Here is a 24,008-nt window from a genome sequence, read left to right as displayed (position 1 = left end):
TAAGGTCCCTCCTTCTCTATGATTTTAAGAGGAGCTGTGAATTTATGGTCCCCTTTGTGTAAAATTCCAGGTTTTCGTATTCTAACCACACTCAGACTTTGGTTCCTTAGCACCCCGCCGCTTGTCTGTGAAAGCCTTATACTTTGCTTGGTTCTGTTCAACTGTTTTTCTCACATCATCCTCGGTTGGGGCATCAGGTCATGCCTTTAACAATCCAGCAATGTTCAGTTTAGTATTCAGCTGTTTCCCATGCAGTAACTCTGTGGGTGATCTTTGCGTTGTGGCATGCCGTGTAGCCCGGTATGCTTGCAAGAAATCAGTAGTGAAGGTTATCCACAATCACCCTTCCAGTTTAGCTATTTCTAAAGTCTCTTTCAGACTTCTGTTAAACCATTCAATTTCCCCATTGGCTTGAGAGTAATATAGGGATGACCGTCTTTGTAAAATGTTCCTCTCTGATAGAAAAGTTTAAAACTCCAGAGAAGTAAATTGACTACCATTATTTGAAACCAGTTCTTTGGGGTTATATTCCCTGCTAAAAACTGAAGAGAGGAATTTAATTACTGTAGCAGAAGAGATCTGTGATATAAACGCTACCTCAGGCCATTTACTGAAATAGTCTATTAAAGTGATGGCATAACGGCAATCACTTGGAGCAGTATCAAAGGGTCTTACAATGTCAATCGCCACTTTTTCCCTGGTAGATTCAGGAAGAGGAACAAACAGGCTGTAATGGAGGGGTACATGTCACTGCTGACTTATCAGGCATTTGGTAAGTGACACAGGATTTTATGAGTGCTTCAGTTTGAGAGTCTATCCCTGGCCACCAATACAGATCCCGTAGTCATTGTTTGATTCTGAAAATTCCTTGGTGAGTATCATGTGCCAGGTGTATGAGTTTTGAACATAATTCTTCTGGCACAAGTAGCCGGTATGTACCTCGTAGCACACAGTCATCAAGCAACAAAAGTTCATACCAAACTCTAAAATAAGGCAGCAAAACTGGGTCAAGGTTTTTAGGGTTTCTGGGCCATCTCTTTGTCAGAAATTCCCATAGATTTTGTTGAATTGGACACGCTCAACAAGCAGCTTGAAATTGTTCTTTTGTAACTGCAGTAAGAGTGCTTGTAATAAGCGCAACTACTATATCTTCATCCTCCAGTGGACCATCTGGTGAAGGCAAAGGCAGGTGAGAAAGGCAATCAGCTACCACATTTTGGTTTCCAGGCTAAGATTCTAGTTCATAATTGAAAGAGAGTAGTCTTGCAGATCATCTAGCAATATAATATCCTGCTCTTCCCAGTCCTTTAGTGGTGAGCAACATCGTCAAAATGTTGTAGCAACCAGGCAAGGTACTAACAAACTTCAACAGGACTTTTATTTTTAAAGTGGAAACCTCTTTAACAAGCTGCTGCTGCACCCTCAGTAGCTCTCACTCCGCCTCCTCAACTTCCCCCCCCCCTCCTTCCTGTTTCCTGTCCTTTCAGACTCCCAACAGCCATGTCAAGGTTCCTTCCCCACTCTGAATTCTAGGGTATAGATGTGGGGACCTGCATGAAAGACCCCCTAAGCTTATTCTTACCAGCTTAGGTTAACAATTTCCCCAAGGTACAAGCTTTGCCTTGTCCTTGAACAGTATGCTGCCACCATCAAGTGTTTTAAACAAAGAACAGGGAAAGAGACCACTTAGAGACTTCTTCCCCCAAAATTTCCCCCCCAGTCCCTACACACCCCCTTTCCTGGGGAAGGCTTGATAACAATCCTCACCGATTGGTACAGGTGAACACAGACCCAAACCCTTGGATCTTCAGAACAATGGAAAATCAATCAGGTTCTTAAAAGAAGAATTTTAATTAAAGAAAAGGTAAAAGAATCACCTCTGTAAAATCAGGATGGTAAACACTTTACAGGGTAATCAGATTCAAAACATAGAGAATCCCTCTAGGCCAAACCTTAAGTTACAAAAAGAATCACCTCTGTAAAATCAGGATGGTAAACACTTTACAGGGTAATCAGATTCAAAACATAGAGAATCCCTCAAGGCCAAACCTTAAGTTACAAAAAGACACAAAAACAGGAATACACATTCCCTCCAGCACAGCTTATTTTACAAGCCATTAAATAAAAGAAAATCTAATGCATTTTCTAGCTAGATTATTTACTAACTTTACAGGAGTTGTAAGGCTCGCATTCCTGATCTGTTCCCAGCAAAAGCATCACACATGCAGACCAAACCCTTTGTTCCCCTCCCACCTCCAGATTTGAAAGAATCTTGTCCCCTCATTGGCCATTTGGGGTCAGGTGCAGCAGGGTTACCTTAGCTTCTTAACCCTTTACAGGTGAAAGGATTTTGCCTCTGGCCAGGAGGGATTTTATAGCACTGTATACAGAAAGGTGGTTACCCTTTCCTTTATATTTATGACAAGCCAGTGCTCCCAGTTCTAATAATTACAAGCAGCATCTAAACACCACATGGTGTTGCACTTTGAGCATGCCCATTAGGGTTGTGGGGACGTGGCTTCCTCAGCCCACAGTGAGGGGTTAACCCGTGCAGTCCCAGTGCGGGGCATACCTGCCCCATCACACTGATTCTTTGGTTGTTTCTGTCCGTTGCATAACTAATTTTGCAAGATTTAAATCAACTAAGGTGGTCAGCTCTGATTGGTTAAAGAATTTGTTTCGTAATGGGCAAGGATTGATGAAAAATACTGTCTTTTAGCACTTTAGTTTAAAATGACTGGTTAAGGTATAGCTAAGCAGGATTCAAGTTCAACTATCTAAACCGGGGTCCAAAAGGAAATTCTTTGGAACTTAACCCCAGATCACAGCCCCAAGATTAGAGTTGCTAGACCTCAACACCCAGCCAACCATATCGTGCAAAAGCCTGAGGAGCCCTGGATGACCTGATCCTGAATGGTCACCGGGAAAAGTTTACCTGCCTTATTGGGAGTGGTGAGCATTGTATGCTTAGCATGTGTATTCTGTTTTGCTAATTGTTAATAAGCAGAGGTTAAGAATATAACTGTTTAAGGCTCTTTCACTGGTAAAAGGCCCCACAAACCTGCAGAAGATTACACTCTGAGCCCTAGGAACTAGGTACAGGTAGGTGCCTTTCACCTGGAGCCTTAGGAACTGGGAAAGGGTGGGGGTGTCTAAATTAACCAGGTTACACCTAGAGACCACAGAAGGGTAAAGGTGGGGTGCCCTAGAGTGTGTGGGTAACACTACCAACCTCCTGGAGAGTCTTAAGAACTGAGGGGGTTTCCAGACTACCCTGGGCACCAGGACCAGCTGACCCTGCCAGGAATTACAGAGAAAACCCACACACCCCAGCAAGACTTGGACAAGGAGGACTGACTGACCACCTGACCAGATGGGGTGAACTCTGGGTTCATTGGGGTGAACCAGATGGGGTGAACTCTGGGTTATCCAGATGGGGTAATGCTCTGCCTGGCCAGAAGGGCACTGTACCATTGACACATCACCCCACATTGTCCCTTACATGAGCCTCCCATTACAGGGGCAGGCTCCTTATTCTCGTCCTCGCATGCACACCCACATAAATGCCAGGCAGAGAATGGCTCTGTATCTTTTTCCTAATTCTATTCTAAGCAGGAATAGGAAGAGTGCCCAGACATCCTCATTTACTTGGATTAGAACTTTTCCTTTAAACTGGGACAGTGTCCCAACTAGTTTTAGTGAAAATGAGATTTCAGCTGGGTTTCAGTAAAACTCCAGGGGCATCTGCTCACCCTGCAGTGCTTTTAGGCACCCCTCTGTGCCCTGCACCCTCTGGCTGTTATTTGTGATCAGCTGAGACACACTAAATCAGATCTGCTGCTACTGCTGCAGCTATGCCAGAGCTGATGGGGAAGAACAGACCCCCAGATATCATGGAGATGAGTGTGTCATAAAATCTAGACAGACAGAATCAGCCTATCAGTCTTCAGTCACCTTGGTCTCAACAGGAAGAAGCTCTTCAGGCCTTTGATGCCCTGGCAGTGAGCAGGTTTACTGCCCAAGCCCGTCTCAGTCCTGGAAAGGGGAGGGAAGAGAGCGTCTTGTCGGGGGGAAGGAGGAGATGATACCTGAGGAAGGGGAGGAAAATGGGGAGGAAAAACTTGTGGAGACAGAAGATGTGGGAAGGTGGAGAATAAAACTGTGGCAGGAGGGAGGTGGCTTAGGTGGAGTAGAAAAGAAGTCTGTGGAGAGAGCTAAGTGGGAGCAGAGAAAAAAAGATCTGTGGGAAAAGACCAGAAAAAAGACTTATAGGGAGATGGCTAAGAGGGGAAAGGAGAAGAAACCTGGGGAAAGGGTCAAGGGGAAAGAGATCTGTTGGGTGGGAGCAGAGGATGAAATTTTTAAAACAAAAACCTATTAAATTCTCACTGTCTGTATACAGTACATATATCTTCTACAGCTAAAAATAGTTAACAGACATGGCGTGAACACATGCAGAGCTGGTAGGTATGCCCAATTGAGTGAATCAGTTTATATATTTTAATCCTTATTAATAAACAGGTTTATCCTCCAAAGAATCTCTCATTTCTTCATCTTTTCAACGATTTAGCAACCAGGGATCCTGCAGACCCACTGTGTTTAGAAGGGGGCTCCAATTTTTATTTTTAACAAGGTTTCCAGCAGATTTTGAATGTCATCCAAGTATTCTATTTGCACAGTACCCTCTTTTACACTGAACACATCCCAGGACTAAATTAGGTTTCCTGAGAGCTAGGGAAGCAAAACAGGAGAGAGCCTTCAGCTCCTGTACTGCGGAGGGAGGCATCATTCTTGTGCATGGACAGCTGCATTTGCTACACAATTAAAAATATGGAGCGATTGTGCAAAGATGGGGGATTTATGACTACATCTTTGTCTTGCCAGACTATGATAGGATGTACCAGGCCTCTATGGCCCCCTACTGGAGGCCTCAGTGCTCTGCTGCATCCCATCCCAGGAAACAGTTATCTATGAAGAAAAGAGCAGCCATTTTGGAAACCAGTGAGACCCTTGAAACTGGGACCAACTACTGCCATACCTGTTGTTTGCTATACGAGAAGTGCAGCAAGTTTCAATGGGATTTTCTCCCTTTATTATATGGCCAGCAGCGACAGGGAATTCTCAGTTTACTGAAAGAAACATGCAAAGAACATCTTTTCTTCTCCCAAAACATGCTACAATACATTATACAGATGTGTGAACACCTAGACTGCATGTCATGGTTTGCTCAAGATAATCTGGAATGGGCCCAAAAACTCAGACCCTATATTATAATAAAGGGGCTTCTGAAAGAATTTTCCACCCAGGGGACCAGGTCCTATTGTAACCCTTCTGCCAGGCTGAGCTGAGAGCAGCAAGGGCCGGGTTCAGTACACAGGGGTTCCCTCTCATCAAAGTAAATGCAAAACTGGCTCGAGCCCCCACCCAGTGACCTGGGAAAATCTTACACACACCCCTGGGCGCCTCAAAGAGGCAATACTTCCCCTCTCGCAAGCACAGAGTCTCGGTGTAGCAGAGAATCTTTAATAACATGAGGTAAACGACATCAGCATTAAATTGGGAAAACACCACAACTAGGGTTCATCAACCAAACCATGAGCAAAGACCCACCGCAGCAAACTGGGCCATGTCCTTTTCCTCGGGTTCTTGAGTCCCACAACCCAAACGTCTCTTGAGTCCAGCAATCCAAAAATCACCCAAAGTCCAAAAAGTCCAACAACCCAAAAGTCCAGCCCCAGAATTCAAAAGTTCATCTGCAGAGTGTTACTCCCCAGTCTGGGTGAAAATGTGCATGTGGGGGCGGGGGGGAGAAGAGGTAAGGGGCACCTTACGTGATTTGAAGCTGGCTGCCCCACAGCTCCATAGGGTTTCACTCTGCTCCGCTCAGCGTCCCACAAGCAGCTCCCGCCATCCCATGAACTGCTCCACCAGCTGGTCCATGAACTTCTCCGCTCTGCTCCAGGCTCCCCACTACTTAACACAGTGCTCAGTAATTTCAGCTCTTAGTAATTTTAGCTCTTTAGTGATTTCAGCTGGTGCACCATAAGGCCAAAGTGAATTCAGCTCAGCACCTGTAGCTAGACTCCTAATAGACCCAAAATTAGCTCGGATATTGCACAGTGGAGAGAGACAGCGGTGCAATTGATGTTTCAGGCCCTCACCAAGTACTAATACCTATCTCCAGCCTCTCTCAGTTCACAAAGTTTTGGAACCTATGTCCCTTGCCTAGCGAGTGCTACTTAGTTGATGGCGGGTCCCTCCGTCATAACAAAAGGCCAAGTACAGTTCCACTGTCCTTGTTTCCCATAATCAGGGTAATAACAATTTATTCTTCCTGCCCCAACAACAGAGACGCTGGGGATCCCACAGCAGCCAAAGTGACCATTTGGGCAGCCATGGCCTCATTCTAGGTGGGGTGGGTGTGCCTATGCAAATGAGATCAGCCCCTGAAGTTCTTTTCCACAACTTGCCACACCTCACCACCAGATGTCAGGGTGGAGCTCATCCTGACTCTGCTTACACTATTATTACTGCTCAGCACTGAGAGAAAGTTTTGGGACAGAACTCTTATGAGGTCCTACAAAAGATTGGGGAAGTGGACTATTAAATCCATTGCCCCAACAAGAAAAAGGAAAAACAAATTTATCATGTGAACCTAGTGACGCTGTGGAGAGCTCAAGAAGGCTTATTCATAGACCCTCAAGATCAACTGATTACTTGAATTGCAGTCTCCCACAGGACCTGCGTATGTACCTATAAAGGTGAACGTTTCCCCATGTCTGCAACGGCAGGCCAGGAACTTACTGGAGTATTTCAGCACTATGTTTTCCTCACTGCTGGATCAACTTACTGGATTCTACAGATGTGGCAAGGGGCTGTGGATTAAGCAGTTTGGGCAATGTTAGAAGTCGGGTCATTACGTAATATCCAAAAGTCCTTGCTGTAGTCCAGTCATACTGGTGTCTAAGCCAGATGGTATGACCCAATTTTGTGTGGATTTTCGAAGGCTGAATGAGGTTTCATAACTCAGCACCTACCCCATGCCCCGAGTAAATAAGTTCCCGGACCGACTTGGGAAAGCTAACTACATTACAATGTTAGATTTGACAAAAGGGTATTAGCAAATACCCCTTACTCTCTTATTCAAGAGAAAAGACAGCCTGCTAGGATTGTTTACAACCATTCCCTCTGGTTTGCATGGAACCCTAGCCACCTTTCAATACCTCATGGACAACATACTTTGTCACCATCAACAGTTTGCAGCAGCCAGTCTTTATGATGTGGTGATCTTCAGCCCAGATTGGCAATGACATCTTGTCAATGCAGCATTGGTACTGCAGTCACTGGGAGAAGCTGGGTTCATGGCAAATTCTGAGAAATGCAAATTTGGTACGTAGGAGACCAAATATCTTGTAGGAAATGGGAAAATGCATCCTCTTCAGGGTAAAACAGTGGCCCTGAGGAAAATCCTTAAATTCCAAAGACCAAAAAGCAAGTGTGGTCCTTTCTAGGCCTAATGAGTTATTACAGTTGCTTCATACTCCATTTCGCAAGAGGGGCTACCCCATTAATGGACCTCATGAAGATATCAGCACCAAAAATGGTGCGGTGGATTTTGGAGTGTCAAACTGCATTTTAAAGAATAAAGGACACCTTGGAACAGCAACCTGTGCTTCGATGCTCAGACTTTTCATTTCCATTTATCTCACACACAGATGCATCTAAAGTAGGCTTAGGGGTTGTACTTTCACAAAACTTCCAAGCAGTAGAACAACCAGTACTGTTTAAGCAATAAACTCCAGCAAGAAGAGAGCCTAGACATACGGTGACAGTAGTGGCTCTGTGAGATTACCTGCTAGGAATTTAGGGTGAGCTGATTACAGACCACACCTCCTTCAAAGTGGATGAAGGCAATGAAAAATATAAAACCCTGCATTACATGATGGTAACTGGTGTTACAGCCCCATGATTTCATGATATGACACCAGCTGGGATCCCAATATGAGAATGCAGACTTTTTCTCCCGATGTCGAAGAGACATTACCCCCAAACAAGACTGACATCCCAATCCCGCTCTTCAGGCTGAGAAGGAAACCTCTGCTTCAATCCTGGAGAGGGAATTTAACCCAGAAAGCTGTTTTGTTTATAACTGGCCTTCAAAGGCAAGGATCTATTTCTATATTTTGAGTTTGTTATACCCCAAAAGGGGCTTTGAACTTTGTGACATGGCTGGAGTACCAAGCCCACAGAGGCAGGCTGAGAGCCTGCAGGGGGTGCTGGTAGCCAAAAAGAATGGCAGCACTTCGACAGGATGACAAGGGGATGCTCCAGAGTTGAGTACAAGCCACCACTCAGACACACTCCAAAAAAGTTAAGTTTGCACAACTGGGCTCAATAAACCAAGCACTTGTCATCATTACAGAGCAGCGGAGTATCTAAAATAAGTCACTGAGCATCAGACTCCACCACCCTTACTCTTGCTGAATAGTAATTTATTCTATGAGTAGTCCCATGGAAACAATGAGGCTACCTGAGCAGTAAGATACCACCCCACATGAAAAACAGTGGCTGAACCTGATCCTAAATCTGCATTTTCCCATGATCTTCTAATACAGGATACTGTCTCATAGGCAATAAATGTGATTGGTGAAATGTCACTCTTTAATTAATCTTATTTTAGAACTAGTAGAACATGTATCCATTCCCAACCACAAATAAGTTCTTAGGGCATTATCAATGGCAAAAATGCTATTGAGTTCAGTGGGACAGGATAGGAACCTAATGGAACAAAATTCATACTGTTATTTTGTATAAATCTATCCTAAAATAAATATCCTTTTCTGACAGTTGAGCAGTTTCCTTTTCCCTAAGTCAGGGGAAATACTTAGATATACAGTCTTTACCGTTGCCTATATTTTGGACCTGTGCTAGCATAATGGATGTGTTTCAATAAAGTTTTTTGTGATAAAATTCCTTATTTGTAGATAATGGGAGGAATTTTGTCTCATTCTTGTATGTCAAGATGTACAGATCCTCAGCTTGTTTACTAGCATTTCTGATCCAAGAGGATATGTAAATTCTGCAACCACTCACGGGGTAATTGTGTTAGGAGCCAAAATTGAAACCAGTGGGTCACACTACATACTTTAAAATGTAAAAATAAATACACACTTGCTTTCCTGATGGAAAGTGCTAGACAGACAGCTGTGCAGAGTGAAGTGGTCTAATTATCCACAGAACCAGCACAGTACATCAGAGATCGTGAAGGTGCTTCTTCCTGCTATGCAAACCTATATGTCTCAGCATTGACCCGGTAAGAGTTCTGATTCCGTCTCCAGGCCCATTCACTCCTTGGCTTTTCTGGCAAGATTACCAACAAGCAGGTCCAGCAGGATGGTAGCTTCAGTGCTGTGGACCTGGGTCAATTAGGTCAACTAAGACCACCAAGCAGCCTTCAGATTGATATTAAAAGCCATTCCTACCTGCTGATCTAGATATAAAAGCCCTATCCATTTTCCAATTCCCTGGACTAACCAACTGCTTGGGATGTTCTTTTTAAAGACTTTCTTCCAGAAATTGCTTTAAAGCATCCAGATTCCTGGACTCTTGGACACTTTCTACCCCAAACATTAGATGCCATTATAGGAAGTTTTCAAATCAATTGCTCAAGGAAACACGCAAAAACCATTCATTTAGGAATACAGTATTTATTATTCAGAGTATATAACGGTGATGTATACAAATTTGCAGGTATATGCAGATAGATAGATATGTGATGTGGCATAAAGGTTTTATCAACTTGAGTTTGCCACATTACTCACAACTGTGCAGCCAAGAATGAGTTATGCAGGTCAACCTAGACATGCATCCGATAAAGTGAGCTGTAGCTCATGAAAGCTTATGCTCAAATAAATTTGTTAGTCTCTAAGGTGCCATAAGTACTCCTTTTCTTTTTGCAGATACAGACTAATATGGCTGCTACTCTGAAACCTAGAAGAGTGTTGATTAAACATTTATATTAGAGCTGGTCAGAAAACCAGGTTATTTTCTACTAAAAGTTTTGACTTTTTGGTGAAAAACTGATTCCTAAAATATTGCAGATGAAAACTGAAATATATTGATTCCAGAATGCTGCTACAGTGTCTCGTGATAATTGTATTTTGGGTATTTCATGCTCCTATTCTCGTCTATCGGCTGAGACCTCTTGTCAGACTACATCTTCCATGATGCACCCTATACTCTCCTCTTGGTGAGTGGCTATGATGTGTCATAGGAATCTAATAGTATATCAAGAGATATGAAGTCTGGCTAGAGAACTCAGACAACAGAGGAAAATGGGGACATGAGACAACAGAACTAAAACTCTCACGAAGCATCCCAGAGGCATATCCAAAGCAAAATATTTGGGTTTTCAGCAGAAAACTGAAAACTTTTGTGGGTTTGAACATTCGTTTTTTGGTGGAAAAATTAATTTTTCCTCAGAAAGATTTTTTCATGAAAATAAATCAGTCAAAATTCCAGTTTTCCATTGAAAAACAGTTTTGATGGGAAACTTTCTTCCAGCCCTATTTATCCAAAACCATCATGTATTCTATATATGATATGTGAGTGACAAAGGAAAAAAACAGAACTTTCAAAGGTTTTTTTAGAAAATTTTTAATAATTTTATTGGGAATAGCCCTTCCAGGATTAACACCAAGTGTTGAGTCTCTTTGGAAAGCTAGAAAACCTCCTTTACCAATCATAAATCTCCCATTTCTACTCCGGCAGGGCTGTGAAATAATAGGAGTTAAATTTGTGATGTTTTTAGATATAGAAAAGCTCCCAAGCGTGTATCTTCCCCATTATCCACCTTGACTAGGTGTCTTTTGGGGATGGGACAAGGGACTGCTACATTTGGGAGGCAAAGAAGTAAAAAGGATATTTTTTTAAAATTAAGCTTGAAGTGGCTCAGAGGATAAGAATGTTAGAATAAGTCCTAGAACATGGATTTGCATTCAGATATTATTTCTCCTATTTGTTTAAAGTAAATTAATCCAAAATGAACAGCAAAGAAAGGAGATACTAGGGAAGCCAATAGTAAATTTACTATCTAACTCGTCTGAAAATAATGACTCAGTAGTAGGAGCCGATTTGGTGGTGTGCTAGCAAGTTGTTGGCTTCCACCAAAAACTGAAAGATCTGTGTCTGAGTCCAGACAAGGTCACAGAGGTTAGTGGAAGCACTGCTTGTCATGGACACAAAGCATTCAGCTACTAAGGATGAAGAGAAAAGGCCTAGCCATATTTGTAACATTCCCCTGCTGCTTCTACAGCACAGCATTGGCATAAGCTCCAAAAGTCTCCCACATCTCTAGCTAGAGGGGGAAAAGTTGTGTGATGGAAGGAGCAAGAAGGAGATTGAAATTGAGGACAGGAGAATGTTTTCACAAAGCATACTTTCTGAGCACAAAAGGTTAGCTATACATGTTGGTACAGTATAGTCACAGTTGGGTGAATTAACTAGTCTTGAACAGCATGCTAGCTTTGTAGAAAAAGGAAAATCTATGTGAAATGGCAGGCTTCATGTCTACCATTCAAGTCTTTAGTCTGAAAGTTTTCAAGTGAGACACTGGTATTTCTTTTTGACGTTTGTTTGTAATGTCTGTCACTGCAACTGAAGTAGACTGTGTTTCTATTTTGTTGTAAGCCTTTTGTGACATATCAGGATTGTTACAATGGTGGCTAAGCACAAATACACATATATGAACCACAATCATTTGTTGGGCAAACTGTACCTGAAAATAATGTAACTATGGTTTTCACAACTGGTTTACAGGAGAAGAAAAGGAGTACTTGTGGCACCTTAGAGACTAACAAATTTATTTGAGCATAAGCTTTCGTGAGCTACAGCTCACTTCATCGGATGCATACAGTGGAAAATAGTGTTTCAGTGATTCTCAATGCATTCAATATTTCATTATCATGACCAGGATGGGAGCAGTCATGCCTAGTGGTCAGAACAGGAATCACGCTTAGTGGTCAGAATAGGAAGCTGAAGCTGGTCAGGATCCCAGAAGATCAGACCAAGAGTCCAATGTCAGGAGGTAGGCAGAGTCAGGTTACCAGGAGATCAGAGTCAGGCAAAAGGAGCAGATAGCACAAAGGACATACTCCTAAGCAAGGGAAACCCAATTGCATGGATGATTTCCTGTTCCTCTGCTTAGTTTACTTAGAAGCAAAGGCGTGAGAAATTGTGGGCCTAGAATCTATTAACCCTTAGAGCCCAGTGTGGGGCAAGTGCTCCATCACAAGTGGGTTGAACATACTGGTTCCAAAGAGCCCTATGGACTAGGGCTTGAGACCCATCACCCCTGACATTCATGAAGCAGTAACCTTAGTCACTAGAGTCTGATTAGAAGTTGCTGCAAACTAATTAAGAGATAGAAGCATAGAAGTATTGGAATGGAAGGGACCTCAAGAGGTCTTCTAGTACAGTCCCCTGCACTCAAAGCAGGACTAAATATTATCTAGACTAACCTTGACAGTTGTGTAACTAATCTGTTTTTAAAAACCTCCAAATGATGGAGATTCCACAGCCTCCCTAGGCAAATTATTCCAGAGCTTAACCACCCTGACAGTTAGGAAGTTTTTCCTCCTGTCCAACCTAAACTGCCCTTCCTGCAGTTTAAGCCCATTGGTTCTTGTCCTATTCTCAGAGGTTAACAAGAACAATTTTTCTCCTTCCTCCTTGAAACAACCTTTTATGTTCTTGAAAACTGTTATGTCCTCCCTCAGCCGTCTCTTCTCCAGATTAAACAAACCCAATTTTTTCAATCTTTCCTCATAGGTCATTCTTCTAGACCTTTAATCATTTTTGTTGCTCTCCTCTGGACTTTCTCCAATTTGTCCACGTGTCCTGAAACGTGATGCCCAGAACTGGACATAATACTCCAACTGAGGCCTTATCAGCATAGAATAGAGTGGAAGAATTACTTCTCATGTCTTACTCACAAAACTCCTGTTACTGCATCCCAGAATGATGTTCGGGGGGGGGGGGGGGGATTGCAACAGTGTTACGCTGTTGACTCATATTTAGCATGTGGTCCAATATAATCCCCAGATCCCTTTCCGCAGTACTCCTTCCTAAGCAGTCATTTCCCATTTTGTGTGTGTGCAATTGATTGTTCCTTCCTAAGTGGAGAATTTGCTTTTGTCCTTATTGAATTTCATCCTATATTCTTTAGACCATTTCTCCAATTTGTCCAGATCATTTTGAATTTTAATCCTATTCTCCAAAGCATTTGCAACTACTCCCGGCTTGGTATCATCCACAAATTTTATAAGTGTACTCTCTATGCCTTATCTAAATCATTGATGAAGATATTGAACAAAAGCAGACCCAGAACTGATCCCTGCAAGACCCCACTCAATATGTCCTTCCAGCTTGACTGTGAACCAATGATAACTACTCTCTGAGAATGCACCCAACTAGTTATGCACCCATTTTATAGTAGCTCCATCTAGGTTGTATTTCCCTAGTTTGTTTATGAGAAGGTCATGCAAGACAGTATGAAAAGCCTTACTAAAGTCAAGATATACCACATCTACTGCTTCCCCCCCGCTATCCACTAGGCTTGTTACCCTGTTAAAGAAAGCTTTTAGGTTTGTTTGACACGATTTGTTCTTGACAAATCCATGCTGACTGTTACTTATCACCTTATTGTCTTCTAGGTGTTTGCAAATTGATTGCTTGATTATTTGTTCCATTATCTTCATGGGTACTGAAGTTAAACTGACTGGTTTGTAATTCCCTGGGTTATCCTTATTCCCCTTTTTACAGATTGGCACTGTATTTGCCCTCTTCCAGTCCTCTGGAATCTCTCCTGTCTTCCATGACTTTTCAAAGATAATTGCTAATGGCTCAGATATCTCCTTGAGTATTCTAAGTTGTATTGCATCAGGCCCTGGCAACTTGAAGACATCTAACTTCTCTAAGTAATCTTTACTCCTCAGTCATCTTTGCTGTGTATTAAGAGTACAATCTGAGTAATTCTTGGTTAAACTGAAACATATCACTGGAATTTTGGTGTTCACTGTTTCAGGATTTAGGGAGAGAAATGTGAATGTGGTGACCTATGTTGTTATCTTTCCTAACGGTCTGATAAATTGTGGAGTTTTTCACACCATGTAATGCTGTCTCAGGAAGGTAGAAGCCACTGGCAACCAAAAGAATTAATGCTGGGGACGTGCAGAGAATTCAATCTCATTTCATGACTGCTGGGGGAAAAAAGCTTCTGTCACCACTGTAGTTCCTTTCTTACCTCTGTTTAGCATTCAAGTACTTCATAAACAGAGACATCATTTATATGTAGCACAGGCTCTGTTCTAATATCTCTATGTATTAGTAAAGTTAACTACAGCTCACTCGGTACTGCTGTTTGCACAGCTGGAAAGGTCAGATAGAATGGGTTCATCCCTTCTAAGAGGAGCTTAAATGTGCAGCCTAGTAGTGTCTTTCTTGTTTACACCTACCACCATTTCATATTGTTCACATAAGCATGGTTGGTTTTAATGAAGACAAGCTTTAGGAGTAACCGTACAGGTGCACAAAATGTTGATAAATCCTCCTAAACTCACTGTGAGATCAGAGTGTTTATCTTCAAGACACAGAATATAAGTAAAGAAAAAGTCCTTGAGATTTTCATTGTAAGTCTAATAGCTAAGGACTCAGATACACTAGGTGTGCTCCCATGGCCAAAACGATTAGAGCTTTTGGTCAGACAAAGGAATGAGTTTATTGTGATGAATAATAGGTATCTGCACAAGAGCAGGCTGCCATTTGCTTGCAGGAAAAAACAAAGCAAGGCCCAGAAAGTTCTTAAAGCTTACAGCAACAAAACATGTTGCATTAAAAGGGCTGTGCCACCAGATTGTCTTACGCAAGACAGGAAGAACAATGTCAATTATAAAGAGTAGGCCTTTATCTCAGTTTAAAGCACACCATATAGACATCAAGTAAACATTTACCACTCATTGTATGCCACAGGCCTGCTTAGAGAGACAAGGCGGGTGAGGTAATAACTTTTCTTGGACTAACTTCTGTTGAGGAGAAACAAGCTTTTGAGCTTACACAGAGCTCTTCTTTAGGTCAGGGAACCTCACGCAGAATGTCACCGCTAAATACAAAGTGGAACAGATTGTTTAGCATAAGTAGTTAACATATTTCAAGGGACCATTCAAGGTGAAGTGGCCCAATAGCACCCTTCCAGTCATAGGGAGGAAAGGAAGAGTAGGAGGAAGCGGGGGAAGGGGGGGTTGTTAGTAGATTATAGATTGTTGTAATAAACCATAAATCCAGTGTCTCTATTCAGCCCATGATTTTTAGTGTGTATCAAAGTTATGAATTTAACCTGAACGTGTTGTGCAGGTTTCCTCTGAGGATGAGGACTGATAGATCAGATAGAGTGATTGCTTTATAGAAAAAAAAAAAAAGTGTTCATCCACAAGTGATGTGATGTTTTTGTTTTTTTTCCATCATTTTCCTGTGTGAATTAATCTGAGAGCGTAATGATTGTCTGGTTTCACCCACGTAATTGTTGGGGCTGTTAGTGCACTGGATGAGATATGCTACATGTTGTGACAAGCACAAGTAGGACCCATGGATCTTGAAAGGTGTGTGTGGGGGGGGGGTGTTGATCACTGTAGCTGTGGAGATATGTCTGCAGGTTTTGCATCTGTTCTGTCAGGGTCTGGTGCCACTCTGACTTGGTGTGTCCTGGTCTGTGGGAGCTTGCTTCTGATGAGCTTGAAGAGGTTGGGGGGTTGTTTGAAGGCCTGAAGAGGGGATTCAGGAAAGATTTTTTGGGATGGAGTATCCATAGAATATGGGTTGTAGTTGTTTGAGGATACTCTGTATGGGTTCCAATGTGGGGTGGTACATGACAAATAGGCTTGTGCGCTCAGAGGGGGTTTTATTTCTGTATTGAAGCAGGTTCTTTCAGGGTATTTAGATGGCCTGTTCCATGATGCAATCTATTTCTCTGGTGGAGTTCCCTCTTCGATGAAGGTGGTTTTGAGTGTCTTAAGATGTATATCCTGGAATGTCTCCATGGAGCATATTCTGTGGTGCCCAAATGCCTGACTCTCAATAACAGATTTCTTGGTGTTTTGGGTTGTTACTGGATCTATGAAGGGTGGTTTTGAGTGTCTTAAGATGTATATCCTGGAATGTCTCCATGGAGCATATTCTGTGGTGCCCAAATGCCTGACTCTCAATAACAGATTTCTTGGTGTTTTGGGTTGTTACTGGATCTATGAAGGTAGGTGTGGTGATCCGTGTGTTTCTTGTATATAGTTGTCTGTAGGGTTCCATTGTTGTGGTGTCCAGGAAGTTGATGCTGGTGTGGGAGTGTTCCACAAAGAGTTTAATGGAAACGAGTGATATACATTGATGATATTTCCATCCTCTGGACAGACAACTCCCTCAGATTTCCATTGTAACTTTATTCACCACCACCAGTCCATTAAACTTTCTCTGGAAGTGTTGAAAATGGCCACGATGCTCATACTCGAAGCAAATGCCCACCATCTTCCACCCTTCTTCCCCCCTTGTTTGGGGATGTCATGACTGTAGAAACCTTAGCTTCAGTGCTGTCTGGCTCCCTAGGCCTCTGTGCATTCTGGGGCATTCTAGTTCAGCCTCCAATTCTCTGCTGGAGAAAGGACTCAGGCCTCACCTCAGCCAGTGGCCTCCTATGTCCTGGTGCTCCGCCATGCTCAGTGATGGTGTAGCCTCTGAAATGCCCCTTCAGCTGCCAGGCACTTTTCCATGAGGCCTACCGCCTGTGAAAATGTACCCGGCTGATGCCTCTGCACTGACTCCCATCCCCCAACCAAGAGAACCTGACTTAACTGCTCAACCACAATATCCTCTGCCACAGTCTGCACCCCAGTTTGCCTATCTGGGATTAGCCACCTCCAGCAGTACTCCTTGAGGCACTGGGCCACTACCCGGGGGCAGGCCCCAGAGGGTATTTTCCTCCCAAAGTGCTCACAGTATGCCTCTAGGGAGATAACAAAATAGTCTAAAATGGCAGTTTTGACTTTATGGTAGTTGGATATTCATGGAATCTAGTGCCCTATAGACTGCCTGGCCCGGCCCAGTCAGGTTTGGTGTCAGGAGCATAACCCAATGATCCAGTATCCATGCTGTCACAATAGCCACATGTTCAAATGCCACCAAGACAGTTTCATATTCATTCTTCAGCTTGACTTAGATCCCTGGCATCAGCAACCTCACAGAGCACTCTGGCCCTGGTTTCGCAGAAGTTTCTGGGGATTACAGGAGCACCACCATTTGCTGGACCAGGTGTTGTGTGATCAGCTCTCTAATGAATTGCTTTTGCTATTGGGCTGCTTTGCTGCTGGTGCTGGGCTACCAGCTGCCAGTAATTGACTCTCTTGCTGCTGCATCTGGGTTACCTGTTGTTGGCGTGCCACCAACTACTTCAGCAACTTCTCCACATCCACATTGCCTTTTTGTGTTTGTCTCTCTGCTGGCCTTCCTTACGTCAATCAGAAGGACTGGGCTGTCATGCCCACATTCTCCAATTGTGACAGGTCCCCAGCTAGCAGTTAGAGTTTGTGGCAGCAGCCCTGTCTAGGGGTAAGAGTCCACGGTGGCAGCCCCACCTACCAGTATGGGGTAGGGGAGCCTAGGCTCTCTCGTTCCACCAGGTTCTGATCCAAGGGCCCTCTTGGGTGCTGTAAAGAAGGCATCCACTACCTGAGGTCCCGCTAACACTCTTCCCACCTCACTATCCATCCTCAGGGCATCTCATGACTTGTGGTTTTCCCTTGCAACACAGCCCATGGTCCTCTGCAGGCTGGGGAGTGCTGGCTTTGTGAAGCAGTCCTCTTCCTGGGGGTAGTCTCCTGACATAACCCCTGCATAGCAGTGACTGCAGGTCAGTCTCTCTGCCTGCCACCCTGCTGTGCTGAACAGACTTCCTTTTAAGCCTCTCCTCCAACTGGAGGATGCCCCAGCGGGCTTGCTGGGGCAGGGCTTCCCAGGCCCAGAGTTGTTTATGCAGTGTGGGGTTTAACCACCCCAGCACAGTCCATAATGTTTACAAGATTCTATTTTTAGCAGAAGTTTTTAAAACTATTTAGTCCAGCTCTCTGAGGTCTACAAAGGCTACAATATTCAGGAACAAAGCAATTTTTCACCTGGGTGAATAAGCAGGGGCGGGGTTTTTTTGCAGGGGGCAGGGGGAGACTTATTGAGTGACCTTTGTGTGTCTCAGATTTGAGTCACAATCAGAGCTAAATGTGAAGTACTCTAATATTCTTTACCATATTACTTAAGGAGAAACATATCAAATACTGGTTAATGCTATTTAGACCTGAGCACAATTTTACATTTCCTGTAAACTGAGGAATAATAATTCCCCTGCTCTGTCTAAAAGAGATTTGCTGACAGATTAGTGATCAATCAGCAAATCAATACACCATCCTCTTCACCTCCAGTTTAAGAGGAACATCTGACAGCCTTTAAATAAACAATGCTACACTCTATCCGTCAAGTATTTAGAAAGGGAACATACTTTACTTGGGAATCATTGATTTGAAAAAGTCTTTGGGTGTCTCAAAGGAAACTTCAGAAAGTCCAATAGTGTATGATCAGCACAGATAGCTGAGTGAGTGCTGGGAGAGAACTGAACTTCCAGCACTATGCAGCAAAATTGTTAACCACCTACTGGTGTTTGTTGAACTGATGAGAACCAAGAAAGATCAAGAAAGTATGGTGCAATGAACAATGTATGTGAGTGCACGTGTACTAGTGACCTCCGCTGGAATGTGATTTCACTGCTTTTTTTATTTAAATAAAATAAAATGAACAGATAAAAAGTGGTAGCTGTTATACATTTGGATTTGATAAAGTGTCTCACAATCTTATTTACAAAATGAAAACAAATTGGTTTGGGTAGGAACACAGTCATGTGGACTGAAAACTGGCTGAAGGACCACAAAGAAAGGTTAATAATGATCAATAGCAATATTACTGTTGGGGTTATGACAAGTGGCATGCCAGAGGGATCAGTATATAGCCTCTCATTATTTAATGTTTTATTATAGATCTGGTGATGGAGTAAGTACCATATTAAGAAAGGGACTAGTACATGAGTTACAAATACCGATGAGGAAAGAGGAATAATGCAGAGGAAACTGATTAGAAACATGAGGGGAAAATAATAAATTATTCAGCTTTGAAAATTTCCTGACTAATGCATGAGGAGACATTAAAGTAAAAACACAGGTTGGTAGATTAGATAATCTCTCCAGTACAGGGACTGTGTTTTCTTATGTATTTACACAGGGCTTAGCACAATGATCCTGACAGGGCTTTAGGATCCTACCACAAATACCAATAACTAATAATAAAATATACACTCAGTGGGAAGGAGGAAAGTCTGGAAAGTAATAAAAGCGGTCATGAACTGCAAATCATACATATATTTGTCATAACTGACAAGGGGTTAACTGCAAGGAGAAGAAGAAATATTTAGGATAACTGAAGATATAATTCGGAATTATGAGCTGAAAATTAATAGAAGGAACACATATGTCCAGATCTTAGTCCCTCTTCTGCTTGCTGCAGGAAGTAGAAAACTGGCTTTCCCAACTGGTTGGGAATTCTTTTATGTAGAAGAAACTTCAGGTGATGCAGAGCTAGCCACAACAGAGACGGCATGGCTGGGGGTGGGAACGGAAAAAAGAGTGCATGATTGGAATATTATTGGGGTGCATTGCAGCTGAGTGCAAGTTACTTTCCACCCCATGCCCCCCAAGTCCTATACCAAGTGGATTTCAGCCAGACTATAGAATCTAGTCTGTACGCTGATTGACAGTGAGACACATTTGTTGGAAAAAATAATTCAGCAAAACACAAGATACCCAATACGTTTTTGGAATTGATTGAGAATAAACTTTGTTTCAGAAGATGGAGAAAATAACCAGGAGACGGGGGCGGGGAGGAGCCATTTTCGACTTGATTCGAACTAACAGCGAGGCATTGGTCATGAATCTGAAAATTGAAGGCAATTTAGATGAAAATGATCATGAAATGATCATTTCATGATTCTAAGGAAAGGAAGGAGTGAGAGCAGCAGAATAAGGACCATGGACTTTAAAAAAAAAAAAGCAGACTTTACAAACTCAGAGAACTGGTAGGTAAGATCCCATGGGAAGAAAATCTAAGACTTCTGGACAGGGCCGGCTCTAGGATTTTTGCCGCCCCAAGCAAAAAAATTTTTGGCCGTCCCCACTTTTTTTCCATGCCCCACCCTAACTCTGCCCTTTCCCAACCGCTTCCCCAAATCCCCGGCCCCACCTCCTCCCCCGGGCATGCCGCATTTCCCGCCCCCATTGCTTCCTGTGGCTCCCCCCCACCCCTGCTCACCTCCACTCCGCCTACTCCCCTGAACACGCTGCTGCTCCGCTTCTCCCCCCTCCCTCTCCGGTGAGGGAGAGGCCGCGTGTTCAGGGGAGCAGGCGGAGCGGCGGCGAGCGAGGGCAGGGGGTTGGGGTGAAGGGAGCCGGAGAAATGTGCTGCCCCAAGCACCTGCTTGTTTTGCTGATGCCTAGAGCCAGCCCTGGTTCTGCAGAGACCTAGCAGTTTCTCAAAAGAGACAGTATTAAACTATCCCAATGCAAAGGAAAGATAAGAAAAAGAGAGAGGCCACTATGGATCAAGAAAGTTTTTAACGACCAGAAAAATCAAAAAGGAACCCTACAAAGAGTGGAATCATGGATAACCTGTGAAGAAGGAGTACAAAAGAACAGCACAAGCATGTAGGGACAAAAATCAGAAAGGCTCTGGCACAGAATGAGTTACACCGAGCAAGGGGCGTAAAAGGCAATAAGAAGAGGTTTCATAAATACATTAGGAGCAACAGAAAGGTGAAGGAATATGTAGATCCCCTTCTTAACAGGGTAGAAGAGCTAAAAGTGGATGACATCAAGAAGGCTGCTTCTGTCTTCATTAGAAGGTAAATAGTTACCAGATACTTAACACAATTAATAGTTACAACTAGGGGAAGAAACACAAGCAATATAGGGAAAGAACACATTAAAGAATATTTATATAAGTTAAATGTATTCATGTTGGCAGGGTCTGATGAAATTCAGCTTAGGGAACTTAAGGAACTGCCAGAGCAATCTCAGAACTGTTAGCAGTTATCATTCAGAATTCATGGAGGATGAGTGAGATCCCAGGGGGCTAGAGAATGGCAAACATAGTACCTATCTTTAAAAAGGGAAATAAAGAGGACCTGGGGAATTGTAGATCAGCCAGCCTAACTTTATTCCCTGGAAAGATCCTGGAACAAATTATATTAATATATTTGTAAGCACCTTGAAGATAGGCTTCTAAGATTTGTCAAGAACAAATGTCAAACCAACCTGATTTCCTTCTTTGACAGAGTTATTGGCCTAGTGGATAGGATGGAAGCTGTAGACATGAAATATCTTGATTTCAGTAAGGCTTTTGACAAAGTCCTAACATGACATTCTCATAGGCAAACTAACAGAATACTATCTGATGAAATTACTGTAAAATGGGTGCAAAGTTAGTTGAAAGAACTCCTCATTGATAACAGTGAGTATGGTATAATGATTGACGATCAAAAAGGGAAAGCATAGGGTCCCACAGTGGGTCTGTCCTAGGTGTGGTACTGTTCAATATTTTCATAAATGACTTGAATAATGCAGTGTAGAGTTTGCTTATAAAATTTGCAGATGACACCAAGCTGAGGTTGGGGGCTAGTTTGCAAGAACTTTGGAGGACAGGATTAGAATTCAAAACTACCTTGCCAAACAGAAAATTTCAATAAAGACCAGTACAAAGTACTACACTTAAGCATGAAAATTCCAATGCAGAACTACAAAATGGGCAATAACTGGCTAGGCAGCAGTACTGCTGAAAAGGATTTGGAGGTTGTAGTGGATCATAGATTTGAATATGTGAAGAATGTGATGCAGTTGCAAAAAAGCTAATAAAATTCTGAGGGGTATTAACAGGTATGTTGTACGTAAGACACAGGAGGTAATTGTCCTGCTCTACTTGGCATAGGTGTGGCCTCAGCCAGAATACTGTATCCAGTTTTGAGCACCACACTTTAGGAAAGATGTGGACAAACTGGAAAGAGTCCAGAGGAAACCAACAAAAATGATGAAGGGTTTAGAAAACCTGATTTATGAGGAAAGGTTAAAAAAAAGAACTAGGCAGGTTTCATCCTGAGAAAATAAGACTGAAGGGGACCTGATACATTAAGGGCTGTATAAAGAGAAGGGTGATCTCCATGTCTGCTGAAGATAGGACAAGAAGTAATCAGCTTAATCTGCAGCAAGGAAGACTTAGGTTAAATATTAGGAAAAACTTTATAACTGTAAGGATAGTTAAGATCTGGAATAGGCTTCCAAGGGAGGTTGTGGAATCCCTGTCACTGAGGTTCTTAAGAGGTTAGATAAACAACCGTCAGAGATGGTTTAGGTATACTTGGTCCTGCCTCAGCACGGGGGGGGCTGGACTAGGTGACCTCTTGAGGTCCCTTCCAGCCCCACATTTTTAGGATTAATGGTAGATTGTTGTGGTCTGTTAGGGATATTCAAAACTAAATTGGCAAAGGGAACACTAAGTGAGCTAAACAAGTTTTTTCCATTAGAGAGGTCCCCATTTTTAATAGGAATACCATAGCCTCTTCTTTGTAACCTGATGAATATGGTTCTCAATTTAAACAATGTTTCTCATATATAAAAACCAGTCCTGTAAAGTCAGTGGTATAGCATTCTGACATGTGTGAAACAGGATGAGCATATCGAACACTACATGGAATGGTTTTCTTGAGGAGATAACTGCAGTAACAAGGCTTACACAGAGAGCCAGTCTTGAATTCACTTTATTAACAAGGAAGAACAATACACAAGAAAATACTGTAACATGCTCTGTAGCAATCATTAGGAGGAACTCTGTTTCACTGTGTTCCAGTACATCTCAGATCCAATGGCCCACGGGTACTGCAGAACAACTATCAAGTCTTAGGTGGCCAAAGAGTTGCTAATTGTTTATTTGTTAGCAGAGTGGTTAAGGCACATAACAATCCTCAAGGGTGAAGGTTCAAGTCTTCCTCAATCTCACACTGAAAGGCCACCTGCAGTTCACCCAGCTGCAAAACGGGTACCTCATCCATTAGGGCACTCAAAGGCAGTCAGATGTGATGCTGGCTGTATGAAATTGAAATGCCTTAACCGCATCAGCTCGCTGAGCCATTGGCTTTAGGGAGCTTTGACACAGTGTGCTCGTCGTGTTGAGAGAAAAGAGGAGACATTGGCCCTGCCTTTAAGGAACTTACAATCTAGGATAAAGTAGAGTTCACCATTTTAGGGCAGCAGTTAAAGACATGACGAAGTTTCCTTTCCACCAGGCCTACTTGTTATCTGTCAGAGGAAGGGAGGGAAGGATATTTAGGCTTTGATTATAATATGTTTCCTCCATATTTCTTTTAGTTGTATTTCAGTTTGCAGAGACAAGTTCTGGTCTGTGCCCAGTCCCAACAAGGAAAATTCCATTATTCTGCATTATATTGTTATAAATGCATGGGGAGTATGTCATATGGTTTTTCAGCCTGCATGAAACGAAGTGAAAAGAGTTCTCAATCTCTTAATGCTCTATGCTTGTGGAAGAGGCATTAAAAACGGTCCATGGGGATCCTATATTATTATTTGAGGGATTTTTATTTTTCAGGCCTGGTCAGGTTTTATGACTTGTGCATTTCCAAGAATGTACTGCTCAAGCATTGAGGTTTATAATGATTTCTCCTTATGCTATTTATCTCACTTTTCCAGTTGCAGTGCATTTATCCTCAAACAGACAGAAGCATGACAGGAGAGGAGAGGAGATGTCAAAGAGATTCTGCCAAACAGGGGAATAAGGATTTTTTTTTCCTGAATGACATTTTCAAGAAAGTG

This window comes from Eretmochelys imbricata, chromosome 2 (assembly GCF_965152235.1).
Source record: "Eretmochelys imbricata isolate rEreImb1 chromosome 2, rEreImb1.hap1, whole genome shotgun sequence".
Taxonomy (NCBI): domain Eukaryota; kingdom Metazoa; phylum Chordata; order Testudines; family Cheloniidae; genus Eretmochelys; species Eretmochelys imbricata.
This window is presented reverse-complemented; position numbering follows the sequence as displayed.